The sequence below is a fragment of the Chrysemys picta genome, chromosome 1, assembly GCF_011386835.1.
Source record: "Chrysemys picta bellii isolate R12L10 chromosome 1, ASM1138683v2, whole genome shotgun sequence".
In the NCBI taxonomy this organism is placed as follows: Eukaryota; Metazoa; Chordata; order Testudines; family Emydidae; genus Chrysemys; species Chrysemys picta.
The window spans coordinates 83,653,034-83,679,136 of record NC_088791.1 but is presented as its reverse complement, the minus strand read 5'-3'; the positions used below and the strand labels follow the sequence as shown (position 1 = coordinate 83,679,136).

Below are 26,103 nucleotides of genomic sequence, written 5' to 3'. Positions count from 1 at the left end.
TCTTTGTTAGTCAATGTTTCTCTATGGCTCTCAATTAATTCTTGACGAATTTCTCTCTCTCGAATCTTGATGGCATGGATGTTAGATTCGTTGCAGCCATATTTACGCGCCCTGTTGGAGACTGAGATACCATGTCTCAATCAGTCCAACACAGCCAGTTTTTCCTCCAGCGTTGGAACAGATCGCTGTTTCTTCGATTGAGCACCAGATGAAGTAGTTGGCTTGCGTTTAGGAGCCATGTTGTACAAAAAATACGTATCTTTAAACACTAGAATCACACTCAGCACGGCTAGATGCTCACACTATGAGAGCCACGCAGGAACTGAGACTGACTGAGGGAACAGCAGATTCACGTCTCCCATCTTATGCTCACTCCGGGGCATACGCTCATTGGGTGGAATCGCCTGCACTATTTACAGGTATCTTGTTTTTCTTTTTTTTTGCCAAGCGCGAATAGTTGAATTCGCGCAAGTTAAATGCACGTATGATGCGACTTGCCTGTACAGAACAGGAAGAAAGCTCAGTTTTCAGAATCAGGGTCACTGAGTACATCAGGAGTGTAGGAAGGCGGGGGACAGGGCAGGAAACATCCAGCAAAACAAGTGTTAACAGCATAAAAACAGAATTCTACTGTACACACATAGTACTATTTGCCAATCCACATATTTTAACATTCACACAAACATAAAAATGCCTGTTTTCCAACACTCTCAAAGATATTACACCAAAGAGCTATGGAGAGGTCTCAAAATGCTAATATTTAGATACTTTAAACACATTTATGCCACAGAATGGAATATCAAACAAACTACAGGTGTCAAAAATAAGTTAATGACAAGGCATCACAAAATGAACTTTAAAAAAAAATACTGTTTATTTGTTGACTTACTTGATAATTCATAAAATTAATTTATTTGCACTGTTTCCCAGACATCACTGCAAATTAATGAGGTTCTATCCTATAAGTGTACATTTGTATATATGCAGCAGATGGATAAGATTTAACAGGAGACTGTGCACAATCTATAGTATGACTCTCAAGGCAGAAGGGATCTACAGTACTAAATGCTTATTCCTGCTTAGTGGAAAGAAAAAAAACTAAGTAGGTTTCCAGGATAATACATGATCACAGAAAAAGAGATGGAAAAGTTCTGCGAGCTCATCTAGTCCATAACTTGCCAAAGCAATACGTTACCATACTCATGCAAGTGAATCACAATGTCAAATAACTTCTGTTTTACTATTTCAAGCAAAATGAAACATATAAAAACAGAAAATTAAATCAAAATTTGTTTCTCTTTCAGTAACCTTTTCCTTGTCCCACTTGCCCCTAAAGAAATGGGTGATGGATAGAGCTGTGTAATGGCGGTGTGAGACTCTGGTAGCGATTGAGTTTGTGGTTGATTAATTTCTACTACATTTATGTTTTCACTTGGTTATCTGATTTGATCTGGGGCAACTGATTGGTTTGTTTATTTGTGCATTTTAAAAAGAATGTCAAGGGTGCCCAAACTGCATGGATGCTCTTTTATTGTAGCTTATAAGGAACTGAATAATTTATAATTTTCACCCTTTCCATCTGAAACAAACCTCCAACAAATCATGGTCTAAACATCAGACTAAACCTATGAATAGAGCCCTGCAAATCCGCAGATATCCACTTCATATCCACGGATATCTCTACTCACTGGTGGCACCTGGCCCACAGTGTCCGGCTCAGGTAGCTCCAGGGCGCAGCATGCTTAGGGACGGTGGCCAGCAGCCAGTGGGTCTGGGCAGCAGGCCGGAGATGGGGCTGTCCAGCACCCGCTTGCCACGCCGCTTCCTGTCCAGCAGCTTGGGGCCCTTGGGCAGCGCCAGTATCCCCACAATAGCCCAGCTTGGCAGCACTGGTCACACTCCCAGCCCCAGGGATTCCAGCGAGTGCGGCCCCAGCACCCGATCCCTCTGCCCCGTTGCAATGCAGCATGCACTGCTGCTGCCGTCACTCGCAAGCCCCTGGAAGCAGCATGCAATGGAGCTTCTCTCCAGCCCCCACCCCTTCTCCTCAAGACCCCGCACCTGCACTGCCCTCCTCCTCAAGACCCCACTCTTGTGCCACCTCTTACCCCCAGTCTCCGCCCTCACACTGCCTCTTCCCTGCAAGACCCCACGCCCTACGCTCACTCATCTGCACCCTCTCCCCTCCCCATTGCTAGCCCATGTGAGACGGCTTGCTGCTGCGGGTGTGGATGCAGACACACATAAAAGCCAGCTAGCGGATCGGATGCACGTTGATTCTGGCAGATGCGGATCAGATGCGAATCCACACTTTTGTATCCTCGCAGGGCTCTACCTATGAAGTAGGTACGTATTATTTTAGAAAAGTGGGAAACTGAGGGAAAGACAGGCTAAGTTCTAGGTCACAGGAGTCTGTGGCAGAACCAAGAATACGTCTCAGATCAGTTTTCAATTGTGTGCTTTAACTGTAAAGCTGTCCTTCCCTTTTTAAGGTACTAGTGCTTCTCGCAACAGACCACCACAATTTTTGTTTTAAAAAGCCTGGGTTTTTAAAGATATGTCACTTTAAGAAATAAAGATCCTGTTTCCATGAAAAATTCCTAGCAATAATGACTACTAGAAAAAAGTATAGAATTATAGGAGTAGAATATTTTATACACACTTTTTAATATCTTCAATTTTAAATATAATTTCCTTCCTTTCATCTGTACCATAAAACTAGAATAGCTTAATAATTGTTATTTATTTGTTACAATTCACTGTATATCGATTAAAGTTGACACTTTCTGTACCAAATAAGTTCCTGTATAAATAGCAACAAATAGCATTTTGATAACAACAATGATAAGCATTTTGTTCACTAACTGTGACTATAAGATAATTAGCTGAAGAAAAAGAATAGCCACCTGTGAGATTGTGAAGTTGTGGATATTTTAACTTTTTCCAGTCCCTCTTTTGAAGAAAGTGCTGAAGATTGTCCTTTCTCAAATGTCATAACTTTGGAAGACCCTACAGTTGGCTAATGTCAATCTCCCTTGCATTTATAGTGGTCTAGCCAAGAAAGAAAAAAAGAAGCATTTCTTCAGATATCCATATGGTGCAGAATACAGCGATCATAAGAATGGCCATACAGACCAATGGTAGATCTAGCCTAGTATCCTGTCTTCTGACAGTGGTCAATGTTAGATGCTTCAGAGGCAATCAATTGATCCATCCTCTGTCATCCAGTCCCATCATCTGGCAGTGAGAAGCTAGGGACACTTAGGCTAGGTCTACACTACCCGCCTGAATCGGCGGGTAGAAATCGACCTCTCAATGACAATCGATCCCCGAATCGACGCTCTTACTCCACCAGCGGAGGTGGGAGTAAGCGCCGTCGACAGGAAGCCACAGAGGTCGATTTTGCCGCTGTCCCTACAGCGGGGTAAGTCGGCTGCGATACGTCGAATTCATCTTAAATCGATCCCCGCCCCGTAGTGAAGACCTGCCCTTAGAGCATGGGCTTTCATCCCTGACCATCTTGCCTACTAGCCGTTGATGGACCTATCTTCCAAGAGTTTATCTAATTAATTTTTTAACCCAGTTATACTTTTGGCCTTCACAACATCCCTTGGCAACGAGTTCCATAGCTTGACTGTGCGTTGTGTGAAGAAGTACTTCCTGCTGCCTATTAATTTAATTGGGTGACCCCTAGTTCTTGTGTTATGTGAAGGGGTAAATAACACTTCCTTATTCACTTTCTCCTCATCATTCACGTTTTATAGATCTCTATCATATCCCCCTTTAATCATCTCTATTCCAAGATGAACAGTCCCCATCTTTTTCATCTCTCCTCAGATGGAAGCTGCTCCACACCCTTAATTATTTTTGTTCCCCTTCTCGGTACCTTTTCCAACTCTAATATATCCTTTTTGAGATGGGGGCGACCAGAGCTGCACATACTGCTCAAGGGGTGGTCATATCATGGATTTATAGAGTAGCATTATGATATTTTTTGTTTCATTATCTGTCCCTTTCCTAATGATTCCTAACACTGTTAGCTTTTTTGACTGCTGCGACACATTGAGCGGATGTTTTCAGAGAACTGTCCACAATGACTCCAAAATCTCTTTGTTGAATTTTAACAGCTAATTTAGATCCCATCATTTTGTATGTATAGTTGGGATTATGTTTTCCAATACGCATTACTTTTCATTTATCAACATTGAATTTCATCTATCATTTTGTTGCCCAGTCACCCAAATCTTAAATCCTTTGTGTTACAAGTTTAATTTTTAACATGTTGTCTTTATGCCTGAAACACAGATGGAAAGGAGTGAGTACATGACTATCTGACCCAAGAGGGTTTACACTAAGTAAACAAAATTAACATCCTCAGCACAAAACCAATCAATCTTCAAAGCCCACTGCCTGTACAAATACATAAAATCTCTTATGTAACAGATTTCACAGAGCCAATATCTGAGAAAAGAAAAGCTAACAAAGACTTTGTTGCCCTGATTCTCAAACTCAACAACAGAATTTTTCTTTATTTCAGCTCAAGACAGGCTTGAAGGAATAGAGATCTACAGTCACTTTGACTCTGTTCACTAAACATAAAAACGTCTTGGGCTCCTCTAAATATGTTTCGTTAAAGAGAAAATCTTGGATAGCACAGATAGCTAGATATTCATTTTTCTTCCTCCAAATGTTTAAAAATACTCCATACCTCTATCATGTTAGAGAGAAAAATAAGTCAAATGAAGCCCTTCCCCGCACGTTTTTAGCTTTTGTAAGGAGTCTCAAAATGCCCTCAGGTGAAAGGGGCTATTGAAATCATCCATGTAAACTAGGGCTGTCGATTAATTGCAGTTAAGTCACATGATTAACTCAAAAATATTAATAGCAATTAATTGCAGTTTTAATCGCACTGTTAAACAGAATACCGATTGAACTTTATTAAATATTTTGGATGTTTTTCTACATTTTCATATATATTCTATTCTGTGTTGTAATTGAAATCAAAGCGTATGTTATTTTTGATTACAAATATTTGCACTGTAAAATGATAAAGGAAATAGTATTTTTGAATTCACCTCATACAAGTACTGTAGTGCAAGCTCTTTGTCGTGAAAGTGCAACTTACAAATGTAGCTTTATTTTTGGTTACATAACTGCACTCAAAACCAAAACTATGTAAAACTTCAGAGCCTACAAGTCCACTCAGTCCTACTTCTTGTTCAGCCAATCACTAAGACAAACGAGTCTGTTTACATTTACAGGAGATAATGCTGCCTTCTTATTATTTACAATGGCACTGGAAAGTGAGAACAGGCATTTACATGGCACTTTCGTAGCTGGCATTACAAGGTATTTACATGTCAGATATGCTAAACATTTGTATGCCCCTTCATGCTTCGGCCACCATTCCAGAGGACATGCTTCCAGGCTGATGATGCTAGTTAAAAAAAAATAATGCGTTAATTAAATGTGTGACTGAACTCCTTTGGGGAGAATTGTATGTCTCCTACTCTGTTTTACCCGCATTCTGCCATATATTTCATGTTACAGGAGTCTCGGATATTGACCCAGCACATGTTGTTCATTTTAAGAACACTTTTGCTGTAGATTTCACAACAAGCAAAGAAGGTACCAATGTGAGATTTCTAAAGATAGCTACAGCACTCGAACCGAGATTTAAGAATCAGAAATGCCTTCCAAAATCTGAGACGGACTTGGTGTGGAGCATACTTTCATAAGTCTTAAAAGAGCAACACTACAGAACCCGAACCACCAAAAAAGAAAATCAACCTTCTGCTGGTGGCATTTGACTCAGATAATGAAAATGAACATGCTTTGGATTGTTATCGAGCAGAAGCCATCATCAGCATGGACGCATGTTCTCTGGAATGGTGGTTGAAGCATGAAGAGACATATCAATCTTTAGCGCATGTGGCACGTAAATATCTTGCGACGCTGGCTACAACAGAGCTATGAGAATACAGTGTCACCTGAAAGTGAGAACAGGCAAACAAGAAGTGGGCAGCATTATCTCCTGCCAATGTAAACAAACTTGTTTGTCTGAGCGATTGGCTGAACAAGAAGTAGGACTGAGTGGACGTGTAGGCTCTGAAGTTTTACTTTTTTTTTTTTTAATATTTGAGTGCATTTTTCTGGACATAATTCTACATTTGTAAGTTCAACTTTCATTGTAATGAGATTGCACTATAGTACCTGTATTAGGTGAATTGAAAAATACAATTTCTTTTACAGTACAAATACTTGTAATAAAAAATAAATATAAAGTGAACATTGTACACTTGTATTCTGTGTTGTAATTGAAATCAATATATTTGAAAATGTAGAAAAACATCCAAAAATATTTAAATAAATGGTATTCTATTATTAACAGTGCGATTAATCGCAATTAATTTTTTTAAAAATCGCTTGACAGCCCTAATGTAAACCTCATTCAGTAAGAGCATGAAGCAGATTCTATTACATTTTTCCAGAGATTTTTTTTTTAAATGCAGAAGTTTCAGACTCATAACAAAGGAAGGATTAGTCCAGTGGTTTTCAACCAGTGGTCCATGGACCCCGGCGGTCCGCAGTCTATGTCTAAGGGGTCCACAAAATGTTGCTGTTACCATAGAACAGTGGTTTCTACCTATGTCTAAGATTTCCAAACGGGTCCACACCTCCATTTAAAATTTTGTAGGGGTCTGCAAGTGAAGAATAGTTGAAAAATACTTAGCCAATAAGCGAAGAATGCACCCTATTTCAACTGTTCAGCAAAAAGTCCCTCTGGAGTATTTATTACAAAGTTCCTTAAAATGGAAGAAAGAAGTCTTGTTGAAGCATATGAGTATTTTACTAGATTACAATTCACTCACAACACTAATTATAGAGGAAATTTACTACGTGGAAAGTCAAGTAGACATGTCACCAGTAAGAGGCCAGAAATGTTCTTCAGTCTCAAAACTAATATGATTTTCCCAAGTAAAAAGTGCATATAATCCTGGAAGTTTGTGTATGCAATGCATCTGTGAAGAGGTTCACAAATCTCTGCATGAGCTTTGGGAAATTGATCTAAGACCTAGATAAATCTTTAAAATAAATTGTTATATTAATCGCCATTACCTGCTGCTACCATAACGACAACAGCTGAAGCAAGTCAAGGAGAACAAGATTAAAATACCACTACCACTTTAGGTACATAATTTGCAGCTTCAAAAAACTTCTTACCATTTAGCAAATATTTATTTCAGTCATTGTTTCTATACAAATACTTAACCACTTGCTATTATACAGCATAGATCTATAACATGGTAGCTACCGTTATTTTTACTTCCATTTCTAAAGTACTTCCTCAGTCATTGGCATCAATTTAAATCAAACCATATGCATACTTTGTCATGTTCTCCTTGAATTACTCACAACAACAGCTCATTATTCACTCACTACCTGAAACTCAAACACAAATTCTAACAAATTCATGAGTCTATTTCTAAGGCATCTCAATTCAAAGCTCCGTGCAGACAATTCGCTTCACCCACAATGATGGACACAGTACAAGACTCTGGAGTAGACAAGTGACTCAGCTCCTTGTGGGGAATTTTCCAGTGCAACAGCTCAATGGCATTTTCTTCAAGTGCCCTTCCCATTAAAGAAGGGTACTTCTTCAAATGCAGGTAGATCTGGAATGTATCATTAAAGAGTCATGCAGTTCTGGATTTGCTGGGTAAGAAGGTACATTTTCCTCCGAGTGGAGTAGTCCAACCAAGCAGAAGTGTTTACCGTATTTTCCGGCGTATAAGACGACCTTTTAACCCAGGAATATCTTCTCAGCAATCGGGGGTCGTCTTATACGCCGGGTGCTGAAACTTCCGAGCCGAATCTGCGGTCACCACATATGTCTCCCGGGCTGCTGCGGCTGCCTCCGCTCCCTCCCGCCCTGACAGGAGTGTGGGAACCAGCTGCGGCTGCCACGGAGTGCCCGGGCGGGGGGATCCGTACGGGGGAAGGGAGCCACGATCCGCACGGGAGCAGGCCAGGGGCGGATCGGGGCGAACAGCGGGGGGCGGGAGGGCATCTTGCCCCAAGGGGTGACGGCTCCCGGACAGAGAGAGTGAGCGAGCCGGGGGCCATCGAGGCTCAGCTGATTAAGACCTGGGGTCCCCGGCGCCTTTGATCTCCGCTTATCAAAGCGAGCCCTCAGCAAGCCTCGTTTGACACGCTGAGCAAACACAGTCCCGGCCCCAGAGACAGCGCTGAGCCCTATCAGCTGCCGAGCCAGTGCGCTGGACGCCGCGTTGTGCGGGAAGCCAGGCAAGCCGGGTCCCCTGCAGCCCCAGCCCGCGGGGCCCAGAGGGCTGCAAACCAGCCCCACACGTGGGGGGAGGGAGGGCACTGCCACGTGCCCAATCGCACCGGACACCGCGCCATGGGGGGGGGCTGCTCTAGTCTGTGTGTAACGTGCAGGCTGGCACGGCACCGACCCTGCGGCGAAGCGCGGGGCGGGGGGGAATTAGCCGGGCACGTTACTGAAGTCCAAGCCCATGGCCAGAGCTTGTGCAGCGCAGCCCGCTCGCTTCCAGGGCTCCTAAGTAGCCAGCGCGCCTCTTCTGGTGCACGTCCTGGGCAGGGCAGCCCGAGCGGCTGGCTCTGCTTGTAGGTAACCAAGGGGCGGACTGGCTTGATTTGGAGCCAACTGTTACAGCTCTGCGGAAGCACAGGGCTGGGAGTCTTATGGGAAGTGCCGCAGGGTGGCCCCAGGGAAGCGCTGCGCTAAATGAGAGCAGAGAGGCGTGAATCCCGCCTTTTAATGGATGAGAGCGTGCAGCCAGGGCCGGGAATAAATGATTCTGGGAATAAAGTGATAACTCTGTGTGTTCTTGGGAATTGATTCTACTGTTTGAGGCCTTAAAAGTTCCTACTAAAGCAAAGGGGCTCAGCTATCAATGCTGAGTAACAGAGCAGCCAATAGTGTACATTAACTGAGTCCTGTAGTGGGAGCCCACCTTACCATACAGAGGGGAGACATCTTTTCACACCTCAGCACCCTGGTTTCCCTAGGTGCGCCATTATAAAAGAATACTTAACCGTGCAGCATAGGCAGTTAGACACTAAAACCCAGAGCTAAAGAAGTGCCCTGTGTATGCGCCAAAACGTGTCTCTTACACCCTGTTGGTCCAATGAAAGATACTACCTCACCCACCTTGTCTCGCTAATAGCCTGGGGTCCACACAGCTACAACACTTGCAAAAAAAGTGTGCGTCAGACATGCTCCCCTGTTCAAACAGATTTTCTTCCTCATAGCAAAGCCCTAATGTGCTATGCCAAGCCTTTGTTTATTTCCTATTAGCCGAGATAAGCTTGCCTGGAAACTACTGTTTTTACTTTCTCAGATCTCGCTCCTGGCGCGCATGTGCGAGATCTGAGAGGCAGAGAAGGAGGTAATAGGATACAAGGGCAGGCCAGACGGGTGAAAGAGGCGTGTTTGCACTACCGCTCTGATTGTCTTGGAGACAGGGAGGGCTGGGCAGGCAGGGAGAGCTGTGTGGAAGCAGAGAAAGAACTGACAGGAAGGGGATGCAATGCTGACCAATCCAAGCAGGCTTTGTATACAACAACCAGCCAATCGCCGTTAAGGTACATCGCTTGCCGTGATTGGCTGGTTGGTGTATACTGGGTACCACATACAGTACAGCACCAGTATCTGTACCTGTTCATACAGTACAGCACCAGTATCTGTACCTGTTCATACAGTACAGCACCAGTACATACAGTACAGTATACAAATGTCCAACAGTCAAAACCCCATCATGGCTCCACCAGCAAGAAGAAAGAAATATGAAGCCAGTTTCAAACTTAAAGTTGTAAACTTTGCCATGGAACATAATAACTGCGCTGCTGCAAGACAATATGGAGTAACAGAAAAGATGGTTCGGGACTGGAAAGCAAATGAAAAAGCATTAAAGAGTATGCCAAGGGGTAAGTGTGCATTAAGAAGAGGCACCCCACATTGGGCAGAACTCGAAAAACATGTAGCAGACATGGTGAATGAGCATCGCCAAAATGGTTATGTAGTGACACGAAATAAAATACGTTTGTTTGCACTTCAGTGGGCCAAATCTAACCCAAATCACAGCAACAGATTTAAGGCCACTGTATCCTGGTGTACTAGATTCATGGAAAGGCATAATATGGTACTGAGGCAAAAGACGAAAATTGCCCAAAAATTACCTGCAGATCTTGATAGCAAAGTAAATAGTTTCCATCAATACATAATAAAACAGCGCACTAAACATGGCTATGCGTTAAGTAGTATTGGAAATATGGATGAAACTCCAATGAATTTTGATATGGTTGGAAATAAAACTGTCCATCAAAAAGGTGAAAAAACAATTTTAATTAAAACAACAGGACATGAGAAGTCCAGTTTTACAGTGGTACTAGGATGCACAGCTGATGGCGGCAAACTGAGACCAATGATTATTTTTAAAAGAAAAACAATGCCGAAACTCAAGTTCCCTGTTGGTTGTTTTGTACATGTGAATGAAAAAGGCTGGATGGATGAAGAAGGGGTAAAGCTATGGCTTGATAATGTATGGAGCAGGCGACCAGGTGGACTTATTCAAAAATGTAGTCTACTGGTGTGGGATATGTTCAGGGCTCATTTAACTCCCAGCACCAAGCAAAGGCTTGCAAGACTAAACACAGATGTGGCAGTTATTCCTGCAGGATTGACATCGTTGGTACAGCCACTGGATGTGTGCCTAAACAAGCCATTTAAAGATCGCATTCGAGAACAGTGGAGTGAATGGATGGTTAGCGGCGAAAAGTCATTCACAAAAGGAGGAAACATGCGTGTTCCACAGTTGGATGTTTTGTGCAAGTTTGTCATAAAAGCCTGGAATGATATTGATGCAGAAACAGTAATCAAGTCTTTCAAGAAGTGTGGCATATCAAATTCATTAGATGGTATGGAGGACGACTACTTGTGGCAAGATGAAGAGGAAGCCGAAGCTGAGACCACACCATCTGATACGGAATTCGATCCATACGATGACTGCCTTACAAATGTATCACAAGATGTCATTGATGTACTTATGATATCAGATGACGAACAGGAGGATTTTGAAGGCTTTTAAAGGGAAACTGTCACGCCAGCAAACCCTGTAAAAATACCGTAGCTTGCAGTTATGATGGGCGTTGCTAACTCGCCAGGGACTTGCCCGGCACTTGCTCTCTCTCTATTGTTTGTTATCTTCCTCCTATCATCATCAGTTCCAGTTTGGTTGACAGCTTAGAAAACAAACAGCATGGCAGCTCCCATGGGTTTATTGTCTTATCCTTCCTTTCAGCTTTAGAGTGAATTAGGAAAAGTTTAATCCACTTGCACTGTTTTATGTTTACATGTTTGATGACAAACAGCCTTATGTTTATAAGTGACAGTTTTCCTGCTAAGTACCTGCATGTCATAAGCATTTGAATTAAAATTACCATATTGAAATCAAATCTGATGTTTTTTTAATTTTTATTTGGTGTGCATTGGAAGAGGGGTAGTCTTATACGGCGAGTATATCCCAAACTCTATATTTTAACTGGAAAAGTTGGGGGTCGTCTTATACGCCCAGTCGTCTTATACGCCAGAAAATACGGTAATTTAACAGGAACATGAGTAAGTAAGTGCCATATAGTAGAGTATGATTTTTCTGTTTTAAAAATGTAATGTTAAATTTGTTTAAAATGTCCTGCAAGCACAAAAACTCAGGAGAGAAAAGGATAAACTTAATCTTGGGCCTTGTTTTAGCTAAAAATAATTTGGTGTGCTAACCATTATGTGGACCCACAACACACCTGTAACAGTTCATATGCAAGCTTCCTAACAGCACACAGGCACTATAACCATTGTTTGGATTAGACTTTCTTCAAGCAAAGCTAGTCACCAACACAATGCCAACATGGAGGGAAATAGCTGGCATAACAGCCTCAATAGTGCAAACAGTTACTCTATTATGTTTTGACCATAACCAGTGTAAAATACAGATCATATTTTTTGATTGCACTGAGTTTCATTAGAGTTCCTTCTGGTGCACTTCTTGAAGGTTTTTTTATTATAATGTGTCCATTATGGACGAACCTGTCAGTTTCCATTAGGTTGGACAACCTGGAGCAATCCAATGGCTAAGAAGTCCCATTAATTTTAAGTAAAAAAAAGAATTTAGGACCGCTTTATAGTGAGTATCTACTAAAAGATTACAGGCTATATCAAAGCACAAGCAACGAATAGGCCTGCGGGGGGGCTGAGGCCACTGGGAGAAGAGTGGTAAGAATCATAATGAGTTAATGCATGCTCTTCAGAGGGCCTCTTCTACTAAGAGAGAGCTCTCTCATTCACAGTACGCATGGCAAAATGTTCAGCTTCCCAATTCTCTCACCCATAACATTCAAAGATGACACTTGTGCTACTAGAGATAGCATTAATGGCATGAATGCATTTATGGGGGTGGGGGAAATGACCTAGATATGATCTGATTTTAAATGATAGTGACCAATCTGTCACTTGGACAGTTATAAGGTTTGTATAACTTGTCTGGGATTTTTGTACCAGCCTTTAGAGAAATCGGCCTCCCGCCCCCCAAAAAAGAGAGAGACACATTTGAATCAGGTAATAGCTAAGAAACCTAGGAAGGGAATAATAAGACTGAGGAGTTCATTTCCTGTGTGGGGACACACACATGAAGCTTTCAGCATTTGGATTAAAGATTCCAAAAACTATATTTGTGCAACTCCATCATTAGATGGGATCCTGTTCTAGAGATTGTGCCCCATCAAGAGAGAGAGAAATATTGTCCTTATTACTTACATAGCATTTTTCATCTTCATGAAGCTTTTTAAAAAATCAGTAACTAAATCTCTCAATCTATCTGCATTATAACGCAAGTTCTAACTCAGATGATTAAACAATACTTCTCACTCATTTAATTTTATGCAAAGGGAACACCAAAGTTTACATACATACACACACACACTCTCTCTCTCTCGCTTATACTTATTTTCAGCCATGGGAGTTATTGTTATGAGCTTTTTTTGGTTAATGTTTCCATTCAATATCAGTGTTAGGCTGAAATGCTTTCACCTAAAATAGCCATACTGAAATGAAACAATTTGCTTCTTGGGATCTGTCTCTTCTTCCTCCTACCATCCCCTCTATGGATTTTGTACATTGCTTCTTGTCAATAAATCAAGAGAGGAAAAAAAGTGGGGAAAAAAAAAAAGTGTTGATGATTTCCCATATTATGGATAACAATCACTGGGCTTGTATTCTGATAGCCTGGGACAAATCACAAAGTCCATCCTTGGACTTAGCAGCAGATTGTAATTTTACAAATTTTATTCGCTATTGAGAGAGAGCCTTCTTCATGCCAAAATGTCAGGTGATCATTTAAAATGGGGTGACCTAAAAGGGTTATGTCAAATTAAAATATTAAAAACATTCCTTATGGCTAACACAGACTTAGATGATTCAAAATGAAAGTATTTTTAAAACTTTATTTTTGATCATTTACACTTTTGCATTTTTCTCAGCCTGGACAAAAACTAGAGTAGTCAGTACCATTTTTGCATCTTAATTTCATTTTCTGGTTACCAATAGGTATGTTGCAATGCTTCAGTTACAAAGCTTCAGGAGAAATTATTTTTTGTTGTTTATTATTTTTAATTGTTCAAAGGCAGAGTGTGCCTGTCACAATATCTCTAGTTTCCAATGGGACTATACACAATGTAGGATAAATAATAATATAATAATCTTCACTTCAATGGGAATATTTTAGGACTAGACTCTAATACAAGCTGTATTTGTTTGTGAAGTTCTTCCACTTCCAGGCCAGTCAGTCACTGAGACCCTCTAAATCACATGTTCCCTATTTGTCCCCGAAAACGGAGAGCAAACTTACTTTTAAACCTATTTTAAGTATAGTTAAACCTCTGATTCTTGCTCCATGGTTTGCTTGAATATGTCAAGGTTCAATAGGCGTACAGTGCTGTAATCATAAAACATTGAGTATTACATGCATGAAAAAGGTAATTTTACTGGGATAACTGCTAGTAGTGTGTGTTGGAAACTGAAAACAATTTTAGGATTCCAAGAAACTAAATTTTATATTGCTTTGATGCACATAACATGAGTTGCCTCTCTTTCCATTCTAATTTGTCTCCGACAGTCATGTGCAAGCCATGTTTGCTGTCAGCAGCAATGAGTTGGTTAAACTGTCTCTGAAAAGACCAAGCCCTGGTCTACACTGGGGGGGGAAGGGGGCGGGGAATCGATCTAAGTTATGCAACTTCAGCTACGTGAATAACGTAGCTGAAGTTGACGTACTTAGATCGACTTACCGTGGTGTCTTCACCATGGTGAGTCGACTGGTGCTGCTCCCCTGTCGACTCTGCCTGCGCCTCTCACGGCGCTGGAGTACATGAGTCGACAGGAGAGTGCTTGGGGGTCGGTTTATCGCGTCTAGACTAGTTGCGATAAATCAATCCCCGCTGGATCGAATGCTGCCCGCCGACCCAGCGGGTAGTGTAGACATACCCTGAGCCTTGCGTGCAACTGAAACTCAGATTAAGCCTACAGTAAAACATGAACTGAGTAATAAATAAACTTAAAAGTTAAAGATAGATGAGAAATCCAACAATTGTGCAATGTTGTGTGACAGAAAGATTAATACAGGAGGGAGTTTCCTAGTTCCAGAAAGCAGACAGTAAACCAAAGATGAGCTGTCTCCCCACCAATACGTAAATCTACTGTAGCATTTCATAATGACCACATTGCACTATAGTGTTCTTTGTAAATTATGACAAACAACATTGTGATAAAAAATGAGACTACCATGCTAGAAGCTTTCCTTGACTTATTACAATAGCAAGTAAAATCAAAGCCATGCCCAAGTTATTTCTGCTGATGCATCATGAGGCAAATGACTCAGGGTTTCTCCAGTAAATCTCTAAAACATGAGGGCTCCTCAATAAAACTAACATTTTCTATTACCACAAATTCACTACCCAGAAAAATCTTCTCCAGTCCCAATTTTTAATTTTAAGATTTAGCTAACTAAGCAATATCACTTTAAAATAACATTTAATACCTTCTCCAGACTAACATGTTTTAAGAGATTTTCTTTAAAACACTGGAATGCTTTCCTCCAAAGCTGAAGATGCTGCTATGTCAAAAGAACACTATCAGAGATTACATCACCTCGAATAAACCCTTAAACAGCACCCTCAATAAAAACATTACTGCACTTTCACCATAGGGACAGCAAAGGCCAAAATGAGCAGTGGCCAAACCCAAAGCAAAACAATTAATTTTTAAGTCTATATTAAAAAAAAAAAGTTAAAAACTCACAGACAGTGCAGTCTTTGTCTCCCGGAAAAGAGATTTCCATTTCTCTCTCCTATACGCTTCCCATGTGTCTGTGAGAATGTCTCCCACCTCCCCGTTTCTTTCCACTTGTGCCTTCAGGGTGACCCAAGCAGAAGATGAGAAGTAACAGTCAATGTAATTGCACCTGTGCTCTTCCACAGTAGCATTTTCCCGGCAGCATCAGTCGAAGCAGTTTGAAACGTACCAGGATGGTGCAATTTTTCCTGACTAATGTTGTTTTATAACTGGGGGAAGGGAGAAGCGGATGATGTATTGTTAAAGGCTTTTAAAAAAGATACTGCTTAAAAGAATTACTGCACATAAACGTTAGAAAAAAAGCCATTAAAAAGGCTTTCCAAGCAACAGTATTTAAAAGTATTGGTCATATTCTCTTGGCTGGTAATCATCTCCTCATTTGATTTGACTGTCATCCAACCAATCGCTCACAACACAAAGCTAATATTAGATAATGACTTTGAGACAGTGAAAGAAAGTTATTTAAATTTTCTACTCCCTTTTGTCTGTAACTGGTAGCATACAGTACTTGGTTTCTCCTCCTCCTCGTTGGTTTTTTTTTTTTTTTGGTTTCTTTAGTACTTCAGCAGAAAAGCTATAGCAATATATAGCTTAAATGCAGCATTCAAAGCAGTCCTTGGAACCATTTACCTCTCCTCCCATTATTCCGGAAAAATTTCTGATATACAACATACATCAATTACTTTGTGCATCTAACTGCACTGAAAGGGTTAAGTAAGTTCCACACCATTGTAACTGAGAGACGATAAAGCTCTTGGAATTTTTCCTTACACAGATTCTGCAGGTAGCTGCATGTTATTGCTACCACAGAAGTGCCTTATAAAGAAATGTTACGATAATGTGTATTTATATAATACTAGACAGAGCTCTCATATTCATTTGCACTGAGGCCACAATACTGTTTCCCCACTTAAAACAGGGGCTGCAGGGTACAGTCTGAACAGCCCAAGGAAGCTTTCCTGACAAAGACATAGGTGGAGAATCATAATTGAAAGAGTATAACAAAAAGTGGTAAGTGCGTCATTGATAGACGGCAGGTAAAGGACAATACTGCTGGATGTTCCCAAAATCTGTACCTGGGGCTTGATGCAGGAAGTTTAGGAATGTGCAAACATCCAACCCCATATTCCTTACACAAGCAAAACTCAACTGAATAAGGAGCTACTGGCTAGTTTGCAGCAGCTCGATCAGCTGAACTTTTTTTAAACTGGAGTCAGTCTAAACCAACATAACAGCTCCTGAGTCTACAGACAGCTTTAAACAATAGCTCTAAGGAGTGACCTTCCCTTATCCATCTCAGTTGATATTAACTCTGAATCCCAACAATCAATTAAATCTCAACATTGTTATCTATTTCACCATTAAGCAAAACACATGAGAAGAAAGAGGGACAATCCCATTATGATGAATAAGGCCTGGTCTACACTACAGAATTAAGTCTACCTAATTATGTCAGTGACTACACTACAGCTTTGCTCTTACTGATGTAAGTGCCCTGGTACACCAACATAATAACTGCACCTCCACAAGAGGTGTAGGGCTTATGTCAGTGTAGTTAGGGTGACACAGTGTCCGTATAGACCAGGGGTCAGCAACCTTTCAGAAGTGGTGTGTCAAGTCTTCATTTATTCACTCTAATTTAAGGTTTCGCGTGCCAGTAATACATTTTAACATTTTTAGAAGGTCTCTTTCTATAAGTCTATAATATATAACTAAACTATTGTTGTATGTAAAGTAAATAAGGTTTTTCAAATGTTTAAGAAGCTTCATTTAAAATTAAATTAAAATACAGAGCCCCTCGGACCGGTGGCCAGGACTTGGGCAGTGTGAGTGCCACTGAAAATCAGCTCACGTGCAGCCTTCTGCACGCGTGCCATAGGTTGCCTACCCCTGGTATAGACACTGCAGATTATTTACATGGGCTGTTGGCTGTCATTCTTGTCAATTTCAGGGCTCTGTGCTAGAGCCATGCAATTGACAAGAAAACCTGGCTCCCGGCTCCCCACTGGGAGCCCAGCTGCATCAAGGTGCCCGGCTCCCTGCTGGGAGCCTAACAACTGCCCAGGCTCTGCGCACAAAGCTCCCCGCTGGGAACCAAGGCGGCTGCTGTGCTCCTGGCAGGAAGCCTAGGGGGCAAGCCAGGCTCCCACGGGGGAGCAGGGAGCCAAGGGACCAGGGGAGCAGCCAGGCTCTCAGCCTTCCACACTGCCCCTCTTAAGTCAGTGGAAGCGTTCCTCGTGAGGATGCATGCCACCGTCAGGAGGATAATGTGGACATAAACCACTGCAGTAATTACTGCTCTGACTGTAAGTCGACCTAAAATAGGTCGACTTAATTTTGTAGTGTAGACATGCCCTTATAAGGGAAGGTACTGTGAGTGCTGTCTCACTGTGGTGTTGCAAGGAAGCAGATGTATTGGTGGCACTTGGGAGAGCACCATTATTTCTCTCCTCCCCAAAATTTGATCCCTGAGGATTGAGGTCTAACACACTGGTATCTTTGTTAGGATATACCAGAGATCTTGTGCCACAAAATATAAGCTATTACAAAACGTAGGAGGGTTGGCAAAACAAAGAGCCAAAAAAAAAAAAAAAAGCCAACAGAAGCTTTCTGGAAGGTTAAACAGCCAAGCAGGAAATATCTTGCAAACTGCTGTTACTTGACCTAGTGCCTCAAGGCAGGCATTTTTTAATAAGCACAGATCTAGGAGGACATATATCTTCAGTCAAAGAGCTAAAGATGGATTCTCAATTGTCTACTTTAAGAACACAGAAACAGTTTTTTTCAGGGGGTTTCTGAAGTTGATTTAACTAGAATATGAACCATTTCATTCACATCTGAAATACAACCAACCTACTATAAGCACAGAAAAGCTACAGAACTATATGCCAAAATGTCTAACTTAGCAACAAGCAAGAGTCCTACAAACTGCTAACCTTTGCAGTCCCAGAGGGCCAGGTGTCCCAATGGATTGCACTGTGTAGTTTTGATTGTATAAGCAACCTTGAGAGAAAGAGGTCAGGTTACATTACTGTTGACTTTTTCTGAGCGGGAAAGACACAAGGAAAATACCTAATACATTTCAGATTTTTATATGTACCTCTAACATTTTTCCCCATCTCTTTTCCCTTTGAGAGTCTACTTGTAAGACATTCAGCTTAATAGCTAGTCAATTTCAGACCATGAGTTAAAATAGTTTCAAGTACTGAACATGCCTCTGAATCCTCCTGCCAATTTTTGTGGTATTACAATCACATTTTCTAATATTTAATACTTGTATTTACCTTATTTTCTCTCCCTGTTGTTGTGTGAAAGGTCCACACAAACAGGGGGATATGACTGACTTGAAAGACAGAAATCATTGAAACTGAATACACACAAAATGCTGTCAAATGCATGAAGTACACAAAATGGGAGAAAAATCATTTTTCCCTTCTTTCAATTATAGTAATCTTAGATGATGCTTGTGAGAAAGGTAGGTAAAACATTTTTGACAGAAGTGTAAATTTTAAGTTGGCTTTATTTTGTGTATGGAATCCTGCAATGGGTTTATAAAATGGGAAGAGAGAGCAGGAAATATTACTTCCTTATCCTATCTAGTATGTGGTGTCATAATAAAGTGATCTACTGAGGTCCCTTCCAGTTCTACGCTTCTATGACATCATAAGACTATTATAGTTAGTGTGCTCTCAACTGCTATTGTTAAAATTTCCATCCCTTATAACCTTCTGAGACGTCTTCTGGCTGAAGATTTCTACATTTGGTTTCTGTCAAAAAGAGAACTCTTTTGAAGGTTTGAGCCAAAAAGATTTCAGGTGTTTTTGTATGAGAGGCGGGTAGTGTAGACTTTCCCCACAGTAATAAAAATCTTGACTTGTTTTTTTGGAAAAAAAACAACAACTGTTCTAGCACAGCTGAAATTGGGTGGGAAATAACTTGCAATGGGAATTGTCTTTGGTAAAAACTGGTTTTGACTGAACAAATGATGAGGGTTTGGAAAATTCACTTTGACCACTGGTTGCAGTTTAACCAACATTTTAACCAAAGGAAAGCTGTGCTGCACATGTGCATGGCTATTTTATCTATGTAGAAAACAGGTACATCTTCGAAGGGGGTGAATTAAAACTTGCTCCATTATGCCAGGAAAAGGTAGAGCCTTCCACTAGGATTTTTATGAATTTCACAAGGATCCAATAAGCTTTCTGTGACAAACGAATATCAAAATGTCTGAGCTGCGCTTCCACCATGTCCATCAACACCATGTAGTCTCCTGGCTGGATGCCTGAAAGTGTAGCCATCACGGTGTTCTTCTTGAACCTATGATATTTGGCATATTTGTCTAGCTAATCAAGGTATAAATATTTTTGGATTTCTTTAGAGCTGCAAAAAAAGAGGTGGAATAGACTCAAATCTTTCAGACTAGAGAATAGGCCCAGTATTTCTACAGGAAAAGGAAATTGATGGCAGTTTATATCATGATTTACAGGCTTTGCTTAAATTAAATGTGGTTTTGGATATTCTATACATTCTATGGTATGACATGTTCTTTTATCCATTGTTTTCCAGACTGTGAAGAGGGTCATTTACCACAGGCACTACCCAGTGGTTAGGCAGGGGATGGCAAGTCCTCTTCTTTCCTGGAACTCCTGTTTACAGCCGTGATCTGGCCCTGCAGTGACTCAGCCATCCAGTCAGGTCACACATTCCAGCCCGCCAAAGAAAGCAAGTCTTTGGATGCCTGAAAGAGCTTTGGGGCCTTCTCCTTAGGTCAGGGACTTCGGGTCTGGACCCTTGTGTGTCCAGAGCCTTCTCCAGCTTGGTTGCCTGCTGAGGATAGACTCTTATCGTTGTCACCTCTTTAGGGATTATTAGGGGAACCTGGGCCCACTATTTCCATCGGGTTGGCAGCTAGGTCCTGCACCTTGGGGTGCTATGCAACTGCCTCCCCGGATCACTTCCTACCAGAGTCCCCTTTTTCCCACAGGGTAAATTAAAGAAATGAACAAACAACAAGGTTTCTGACCTTCAAAAATAATCATCAGCCGCTCCTTTGCAGGCTTGGTCAAGTCACTATTGCCAGGCCTCAGTTAACAAGAGCTCCTGTAGTGCTTCTTCCCAAGAGCTCAGAGCACAAGTCTGTTCCCTTCCACTGCCCACCTCAATTGAGCTGGCCTGCCCTGCCCTCCTTTTGAGTTCCTCCCTAAGCTCTGCATGCATTGCAGGAGTTGTGGGGCTGCCTGGACCCAGGGCAACTGCTTAACTAATTCCTTACTGGTGTGGGATTTGTATGCCCTGTCACAAGGACTCATTTCTCATGATGGGCTTCTTCCACTCCTGCAAGAAGACAAGAGAGTTTCCTCCCAATCCTACAGAAGATTTCTTTTCTGCACACATCTATTTTCCTGAGCTGTATGAGTCTGACTGTCTGTATTAGGAATAGGCCTGAACTAAAATACATAGCTCAAATGCAAGATTTTTTTAATGGGTGGAGTTCCAGATGTGAACTTGCATGTTCAAAATCTGACTGCATAGCCAAACCCCCTGAACTGGGAGGAAGTTAATTTTCAATTATAAAACGAGGCTTGAGCTATGAACTTTGATTTGTGGTTTTGATTCTCTGTACCTTTAGTCCTCTGAACCCAACTTCCAAAACTTCTTTTTGATATAGAATAGACTTTCCTCTGGGATCTGAACTGCGATAGGAGAAAAAGAAATCTTATACTTTGGTTGGATGGATGTGTAACAGTTGGCGCTTGATGGAGGTGGCACATAGTGAATAGAGGGTAGTAGGGGAGCCCAGGCCCTCACACTGTACCAGACTCTGGCCCAGGGCCCTCTGAGGGTAGCCAAGGTCTGGCACCCCAGAGAACCTTAAGACAGTCCTCCTTGGGCCACTTCCTACCACTCCACGCCATAGTTCAAGCTTTCCCAGTCTATAACCAAGATAACACAAAACAAACACAATGCCTTTAGTCTGTCTGGATTCTAGCGGGTCAGTTCCTCTCTTTGCAGAGGAGCAGCATCTGCGTCCTTCCTCAGGAGCTCCCAAGGCCAGGTTCTTCTCCCTGCCTGGTCAGCTCCCTTCTGAGCAGTATGGGCACCTTTTAAGCCCCACTGGAGCAGGCTCTGTAGAGGCAGCTGGGTGGGATTGTCTGGGCCCAGAGTTGTTCCTTAACCCTTTCACTCCCAGTGCAGGTTTTATACATCCCGTCACAGAATGTTTTTACTCCCTCCTCCAAACTTTGAGGTTGAAGAGGGGACAGGACTATATCAGTTACATGAAACAATTAAGTCTGGTACAAAGTTGTATTATCTAATTTGGGGATTCTGAATAAATTAACAGTGAATACTAGACTAGACAGAATTAAAGTCATACCTCTGAACAGACATCCACTAGATCTAGAGTAAGAGTTCAGATTTTACTATGACAATGATGTCATGATAGTGTTGTAGTTTTTATCAAGGAATGGGCATACAACTTCCATTAGTACTGAAGTATCCAATGAATAACAACATTAAAGAAAATATCCATGAGTCTATGTGAATGCTAATGTTTCCAGCAACAGTACGAGCCTCATGAATAAATTACAATAGATTGGGGGGGGGGGGGAGAGAGGAAGGAAGCCATGCTTGCAGTAAGGAAAGCTTGATGTTGCTTGGAGCTAATGACCCTTTTATGCCCATTTAGGGATGCTTTACTCAAAGAAAGAAGAGATAATTCTGTACTCTACAGGAACTGCACAAAATTGGGAAGTCTGCCACATTGTACTTCCTTCCATTTTACTGATGTACTACTAGACTGAAAAAGCAATATACAAATAAACAATATTACTTCAAAGAGGAGGGGTTAAGTAAGTTTGGAGAGAAAAATGCTAGATTTCAAAGCAAAGAGCAAAGTGCTTAATCAAGAAACTCTTTGAGGAAAGTCTGATAGCCAGTAGAAAGACAATGGAAATGGATTTGAACTATGAAGAAGCTACATAAAACTGCTGAGCACAGAGAAGTATACTAAGGAACTAGGAAGAGTGATATACACCTCTACCTCGATATAACGCTGTCCTCGGGAGCCAAAAAATCTTACCGCATTATAGGGGAAACTGCCTTATATCGAACTTGCTTTGAACCACCGGAGTGCACAGCCCCGCCCCCCCTAGAGCACTGCTTTACCGCATTATATCTGAATTAATGTTATATCGGGTCGCGTTATATCGGGGTAGAGGTGTACCACAAGTGTTAGAACATAAGAACAGCCATACTGGATCAGAACAAAGGTCTATGTAGCCCAGTATCCTGTCTTCCCACAGTGGCCAATGCCAGGTGCCCCAGAGGGAATGAACAGAACAGTGGGATGTGTAGGGGTCATCCTGCAATATAACCATGGCTGGTGAGAGCCAAGGTGTGGCTGGCTGGCTCCAGCACATACTGAGACATAGCTGAGAGTGACTTACATGCTGGAGGCTGTTTGTGAGCTGTTCAGACTGGAGGCCATAACAGCAAAGCTTTGTAAAGGGCACCCGAGGTTAGAGGACAGGGTGACACAGCGACTCATTAGTCTGGATTGTACCCTGGGTATGCACAGTTAGATAAGAAAGACATCACTAAAATATCCTTTCCCCAATATCTTACATGGACAACAAGATAGTGTCCCATTCGTCAAAACCTGAGGCGATGCAGAGCTCCTAAGGTGCAACAGAACAGGACTCCCTCCAGATCTTACAAAGAGCAGAAGCCTTCAACACTTTATAAAATGTCTAAAAATCCTGACTTCAGCCCCAGGTGTCCCTATTAATTCACAGCAATATATTTCGCTACACAGCTAAATAGGTGAGATGGGGTACCTAGGGTGAAACCTGGACTGTGGGATCGCTGAGCCCTCTGTCCTACCAATCTAGGGTATTCCTCTCACACTGCGATGCTGTGACAAACTACAAACCTCTGGCAGGTACTGCACTTACAGACATCCACAGACAGGGGCACACTCCAGGGGTAACATGAATGCTTTGCCAGCTACTCATGAACCAACAATAGAGAGGCTCCAGCCAATTCCCCCCATCTCCCCAACCTCACACCCCAGAACTGTACCATCTTGTCCTGGTCAGAAGCCTGACCAGTGCAAGTTCATTACCTAGTCCGCCCCTTCCTCAATGTGGAGAGCACACACATTAACCTTTGTAAACTGAGCTGAAATTTCCCAAGGACTTCAACAAAAACACACTGTTTTAGGTAAAATATAAAACAGATCTATTAACTACAGAAAGATAGATTTTAAGTGATTATAAGTAGAAAGCATAGAAATCAAAGTTGGTTACCTAAGAAATAAATAAATTCACACTCTGAGTTCTACAACTAAACAGGATTTGAATCAAGTAGTGTCTCTCCCTGACAGATGGTATAGTTCCTCAATATACAGGAAAGTACTCCTTTCCAGACTGGGACCACCCTCCCCAGTTCAAAGTCTTTGTCCTCCAGACATGTTGAGACGGGTTGTTCTCCAGCTGTTGAGTTGAGGGGGTATTGAGGCCAAGTCATGATGTCACTTCCCCTCTTTTATAGTTTCTTCCAGCTTGCTGGAAAGATCTTTTGACGTGGGGATCAGGCAGTCCCCATTGGTCAAGCAGTCTTCATTGTTTATGTGTTTTCTATGAGAAGTTTTCTGGGATAGCCGTCAGGAGTAGATTCCCTTTAATGGGCCATCAGTGCATCTGGCTATTCCATTGTTGTACCTGAAAAGCTGGTTGTGGGTGTTCCCAAGCTCACAACATATTTCAGTAATACACACATAGCAAATACAATCCAACAGGATATTAATGTTCAACAGATCAAGACCTTTAAAATGATACCTCAACAGGCATACTTTGTAAGATAGATATCTTTATTACGACATGACAGTGGTGAATATGGAGGTTCCAAGGTGCTACTTTGAGGTACAGAGTGCCACAATCAGCCACACATGTATGTACAGTGAACAATTCTTAGCTATGCATACTGCAAATTTTTTCAAAGGCTCCTAAGTCACTCACATCAAAACCAGTTTTCTTCAGAACAACCAAAGGCACTTCTCCTCAGTGAGTGCTATATCCAATCTAAATTCCAACTTTTAACCCACAGCTTTTTTAAGCTTTAGAGTTGTTCAAAGAAGTCACAATTTTTTTTTTTTTTTTATAAACAGGATAAGTATTTTTCCACTCAGATGTTCCTAAAAATTTACCTTCAGAGATCATGTACCCAAAATTTCAGTCTGAAAGCTGAAATTCTCAAAGTTATGAAATTTGTGCTAGAATAGAAATACAATGTAACCTTAAATAGAGCAGTTGCCACCACTCATACTAAAACATTAAGCAGTGTTACTGAAATCGTGAAAAAATCAGCAGATTCAATGACTAATTGGCAAAGAGTAATAAACCCAATAGCTGCATGTGGAAATCCTGTAAAATGACCTAACTATTGGGTGGCTTCTGGGGTACCATCATAGTCTAAATACTTTATATTCTTATCATAAAATTAAATTATTTTTAAAACTTGAGTGTTGATATATTATTTTGGAGAAAAATCAAAACTACAAGTTAACCACATCTTTTCATTGAACTTCCTGAAGGAAAAAGTTAGAGATGATAGACTGGGAGAAATCAAGATTTGTTTATAAAGAAAAACAATGCTGTAGTACAACTGCAAGTAATCAATATTCTGCTGCTCTTCATAAACAAACTTCAAACTGATAAACATTAAAGGATGGGAAAAAAACTTTTAAAATTATTTATTTACTGCATTTTACACAGCATGAACAAGTAAGTTAAGGGGCCATTTCTGTTTACTTTCTGATCATCTACATAAAAATGTTTTCAGTAATTAAAAAAAATTAAGAGTTTGTATGACTTCACAAAAAGAATCCACAAAATTTTAACTTTTTGCAGTCAGTTTTGAATGTAACTATCTTAAGTAATTTTGTATCATCCACAAATTTTGCCACGTCACTGTTCACCCTCTTTTCCAGATCATTGATAAATATGTTGAACAGCATAGGTCCCAATACAGGTCTGGCCAGACACTGTTATTTACACCTTTCCATTGTGAAAATTGACCATTTACTCCTACTCTCTGTTTCCTACATTTTAACCAGTTAGTGATCCATGAGAGGACATTCCCTCTGATCAGCAAATTGACAAATTGAAATTACTGTAAGAAAGAAGCCCTGTAAAACTGATTGTACTTTTCTATAACCAGTAACAAGTAGCATATAAACTGTTATCTATTAAAGCCATGAAAAAAACAGTGAACTACTAAATGTTAGATCATTTAGAGTCTCCATGGCCTAATAAGACTTCCTTATATGGTTGGTTGATTCCAATTTCTAGAAACTAATAGCCATAGGGATTTAATAATTCATTTTCTTTTAAAAAAAAAATCACATGTAAAATGTTCCCTATACACCTGCAAATGCAGGTGTGACCTTGTGACATTTTCTCAAGGTGCCCAGGATTGGGAGTCATGTTGTTACCTACCTGCCTCCAGTGAGAGTGAGACTTCATGGTGCTTAACAGCTCCCTACAACACCTGCCTGTAAGCTATCCAAAGAATCTTCTCAGGGCATTGCCAGCTTTGCAGGCTAACTGTACGTGCACCTTAGTCTCCAAGCTCCTTTGAAGCGTTCCTCTGTGATATCC

The 26,103-nt window shown here is 41.3% G+C and overlaps 1 protein-coding gene across 9 annotated transcripts in view; it reads right to left on the bottom strand.

Annotated features, from left to right (window-relative positions):
• Nucleotides 1-26,103, bottom strand: part of VEZT (vezatin, adherens junctions transmembrane protein) — a 98,173-nt gene that overhangs the window by 68,657 nt on the left and 3,413 nt on the right. Inside the window, exon 1 of one of the 9 annotated variants that reach the window (XM_042859808.2) lies at nucleotides 2,907-3,051. The exons of the other annotated variants lie outside the window; for them this stretch is intronic. The gene's annotated coding sequence lies outside the window, so the exon portion shown is untranslated. Of the gene's footprint in view, nucleotides 1-2,906; nucleotides 3,052-26,103 lie in introns of those variants that run through there. 9 annotated transcript variants of the gene reach the window in all.